This window comes from Bison bison, unplaced genomic scaffold (assembly GCF_000754665.1).
Source record: "Bison bison bison isolate TAMUID 2011002044 unplaced genomic scaffold, Bison_UMD1.0 scf7180017864492, whole genome shotgun sequence".
Taxonomy (NCBI): Eukaryota; Metazoa; Chordata; class Mammalia; order Artiodactyla; family Bovidae; genus Bison; species Bison bison.
Genome location: NW_011495051.1, coordinates 8,950,221 through 8,954,935, shown reverse-complemented (window position 1 = coordinate 8,954,935; position 4,715 = coordinate 8,950,221). Strand labels below are relative to the sequence as shown.

The following is a 4,715-nucleotide window of genomic DNA, read 5'->3' as shown; positions in this document are numbered from 1 at the left end:
AGGGAGGCCTGGCTTACTGCAATTCATGGGGTCGCAGAGTTGGACATGACTGAGCGACTGAACTGAACTGAACTGAGCTACAAAGAAAGTTCCCAGTTATACTTAGAGACAAATAATAACTGAGAAAATGGAAACGGTATTACATCCTTGGTGTAGACCTAATGCTGCATGTATTTCACATGAAATACAATGGATTTACAGATATCAAAATTTCATGTTAAAGTGGTTAAAAAAACAAAAACCTGAAATTTATGATAAAATCCTGCAAATTGGAAGGAAGAAGTAAAAGTGGACCTCCACCTGAGGAGAGAGGATCCCAGACCCTCCTAAGGATATTCACTTTTCTTTTTTTTTCCCCTTTTCCACTAACATTAAAAAGGAGATTGGGACAACATGGACCAACTGGCTAATTATACCCTTTGTGCATTAAGCCCTAGGTCATATCAATGTAAATAATTGGCTGGTGCCATCTACACATTAGTTTGCCAGTTCTAAGTGTGTGGATCTATACCTGTGTATCCTCCATTTGGAAGCACCTGCATTGGACGTTCCCCACCTGAGTCTGTCTTCCTGCCCATCCTGAGAAGGGACCCTGAGAGTTCATCACACATCAGGCAGGAGAGGGGTCATGAGTCTATGCTCCTTGGTCATGCTCCAGCAGAGATGCAGCCCAGCCCAGTAAGTGTTGAGGGGGAGACAGTGATTGAAGGAGGAACCACTGGGAGCAATATTTTCTGTTCAGGAGGAACAAACATGACAATAGAGATGGACAGTTGAGAGGACACTGATATACAAGATTTTGGATCAGAGCCCTATGAAGTTTAAGTTCTTGGTTCTGATTAGGTTGTTAGAACTCTCATTCAGAGGTCTAATTCTATCCTCCTTGGTTCTGATTCTGGCTGGCATTTCTCCAACTATAGCAGCACATGGGTCTCTAAACTTCACGTAAGCAGTTCTAATGATCCTGAAAGCAGTGATGAGGATGATAAGGAAGATAACATTAACCATAATATCATGTACTGTTGCTGAGGTCATCCCCAGAACCAGGCACTGAGGTCTGTGTTTTATGTATGTTGTTTGATTTCATCTGCATAACCCCTCCAAATTATAAGTACAGACACATTATTAATACTTGTTTTAGCTGCGCTGGGTCTTCATTGCTGCACGCAGACTTTTCTAGTTGCAGAAAGAGGGGGCTACTCTCTAGTTGCAGTGCTCTGGCTTCTCATTGCTGTGGCTTCTCTTGTGGAGCATGGGCTCAAGGAGCATGGACTCAGTAGTTGTGGCAGATGGGCTTACTTGTCCCAGGGCATGTGGGATCCTGGGACAGGAATCAAACCCATGTCCCCTGCATCGGCAGGTGGATTCTTAACCACTGAACCATCAGAGAAGCCCTCATTAGCATTTTAAGAAAAGGAAAGGCTCACAACATTTTCTGTAACTTTTACCAGGTCATGAGTTAGAAAGGGTTGAAGCCAGATTTGAAGCCAGTGAATCTGGGCAGATTTCCTCCAGACAAAGGGCACCTAGACAGTGCCCCCTGTAAACCCAGAGTGACATGACTGGGCAGTCCTGGAAGAGACTTCCTGCTTACCACACCCTTCCCTTTGGAGTTTTCCAGAGGACACAAAGGCTGCACTTGCTGCATCACTCATAGGAAGGAGGGGTGGGTGAGATCACCAGCAAACTCACTGATAGAAGGAACCCAGACACTTCAAGGCAGATTTATCTGCTTATCCTGCTCCTGGATTTTAACTGTTCACTTCCTCATCCACATTTATAATCCACCTACTCAATCACAAAAGGAAATATAAAGTCAGAGTCTTGTTGTTCATCTTTACTCAGAAAATAAAATCATCAATAAATATACCTCAGACATATCTCTGATTAGACCTTGGTACCTTTGTCTTCCCTGGTGACTCAGACTGTAAAGAATCTGCCTTCAATGGAGGAGACCTGGGTTCAATCCTTGGGTTGGGAAGATCCCCTAGAGAAGGAAATGGCAAATCATTCCTCTTTCCTTGCCTGGAGAATTTCATGGGCAGAGGCTACAGTTGGACATGACTGAGACTAACCTTTTCACTTTTTCATCTTTGCTTAAACCTTTCAGAAAGTCTGGAAACAACAAAATTAGTGTGTGGGACTCAGAGACTGACAATTTGTTTTTGAATCCTGTGTGCTCCCCTTATTCTTAGCATATTATGGGGCAATTTCATAGTATCTCTGAGAAATCTGTGTACCATAGTGTCTCTGAGTATCTCTGAGTGTTGTCAAATGTGTTGATTCCTTACTGATACAATGCCACTGAAGTAAGACTAAACAAATAATGGATGCCTTCTATGCAATAACTATGTGAAATGACTGAGGCTCATTTATTTCTGAATCCCCAGACCCTATATTTTGTTGTTACAGAGGAAGCACCAAGAATTTTTTAAAAAAATTAAATATTGAACAAATTCTTCCATTTTTAATAGAAAAAAATGTTAAGCAATATGACTTCCACACCGTAGACTTGTTCGTGAAAGGTAGGGTCTGGCTGCTCACTGCTCAAAAGCCAATAAACAGGCCAGATTGATGGAAAGGAAAATTTGCTTTATTTCAGATATAGGCAACTGATGGGTGGTAGCAGGAGGAGAAGGGGACGACAGAGGATGAGATGGCTGGATGGCATCACTGACTCGATGGACGTGAGTCTGGGTGAACTCTGGGAGTTGGTGATGGACAGGGAGGCCTGGCGTGCTGCGATTCATGGGGTCGCAAAGAGTCGGACACGACTGAGCGACTGAACTGAACTGAACTGACATCTATCCAAAGGCTGACTCCCCCTCACTGACAGTCAGTAGGGAAGAGTTTTATAGACTGAGGGAGGGGGCTACATGTGGAAATAGTACAGTCAGCTCTGACAGTCATCTTCAAACTGGTCATTGATGGTCTGACCAGCATCATCATAGTTGTTTTAGGTACAGTTAATCTTCATTTTCAGAGTCAGTTTGTTTTCATTTCTTTGAGGCCAATTCTCGGAACTATGGCAGCATGTGTCACGGCTACAGTCTGATCCATGTAGTTAACTTCTCCACCTGGTGAGGGTTTCAGTAAGACAGTTCACAGAATAAGGCTCAGAATATCATCTATAGCCCTCAAGGAGGAACTAAAGGTCCTTGATTATGCTTAATGAACATTATTATTATTTGGTCTCCTTTGACTGTTTTCCTTGTTTTTGCATGTTCTCGTTTCTCTGATTACACTTATTCTTTGACTAAAGTTTTTCCACAGACAAAAGGCAGGCAGAAGGTATGGAGGGAAGGACCACAGGGTCCTGCTGTGTTTCATCCTTTTCAGAATGTCCCATAGGACCAGAGACAAGATAAAATAGTGCTTGTTTGTGTCTAGGTCATGGACTTTCAATGAGACCTATTATCTTCCATTTAATAGCATCTGCAGGATTCAATGATTGAAAAACCATTGCAGAAATTTTCATAAATATGGAGAAAAAAAGAGTCAGAAAAGAAGGACATGGTACATCTAATTGCATGAACTGAGACACATTTTATATTTCATTTCATTCCATGCTGTGATGCTCTGAGACAGGAAAGGCTTTGATCTCTTTGCCATATAAACCAGAAAACATCATTAAATCTGGTATTTCATTTCATTACTAAACACATTATCTTAACAATACTTTAAATTCTTTATTAAATGACCAAATATGTATAAGTTCCAAACGTGTCTTGACTATGACATAATTGCAGAAGTGGATGTTAGACTCTTTTTTTCCAGAAAGGAACAGAAGCACAGAGAGGTCGAAGCACACTCCACATACAGGGGGTAAAAGACAAAAGGATTAAACCCTGATCTAGGTTTTAGGGAAGATCCAGGACTAAAACTGTGACAAATCCACCTATTGTCGGTCCCCTCCACCGTAGCTCATAAGCATTTGTTTTCTAACTGCTCTATTGGTCCAGGATGTGAAATGAAGGTAGGAGAACTGATTCATTCTCTTTTGGTTTAGTGAGTCTACCTGTGAATTATGGGAATGAGGCAGTAATTTACATGAACTATATCGACACTAACATGGTAGATTATTGAGTTTTCTATGAACAGTCATGTTTTGCAGTCCAGCATTGATTTCTAAGGTTGAAAATATTATGTATAAAAGATGAAAATGCTATGTGCACATATTAAGTAATTGTCACCAGGTACTTAGTTTATAGAAAATGATTTTTGTATTGCAACAAATACAGACAGTTAACATTAGCAGAAGATATTAGGAAGAGATGGCAAGAATACACAGAATAACTGTACAAAAAAGATCTTCACGACCCAGATAATCACGATGGTGTGATCACTGACCTAGAGCCAGACATCCTGGAATGCGAAGTCAAGTGGGCCTTAGAAAGCATCTCTATGAACAAAGCTAGTGGAGGTGATAGAATTTCAGTTGAGCTATTCCAAATCCTGAAAGATGATGCTGTGAAAGTGCTGCACTCAATATGCCAGCAAATCTGGAAAACTCAGCAGTGGCCACAGGACTGGAAAAGGTCAGTTTTCTTTCCAATCCCAAAGAAAGGCAATGCCAAAGAATGCTCAAACTACCACACAATTGCACTCATCTCACACGCTAGTAAAGTAATGCTCAAAATTCTCCAAGCCAGGCTTCAGCAATATGTGAACCATGAACTTCCTAATGTTCAAGCTGGTTTTAGAAAAGGCAGAGG

General features: G+C 41.3%; 1 pseudogene; it reads left to right on the top strand.

The window, feature by feature from the left end:
• The first annotated feature begins 393 nt into the window (after positions 1 to 393).
• LOC104979969 overlaps positions 394 to 4,715 on the top strand; it is a 9,648-nt pseudogene continuing 5,326 nt past the window's right edge.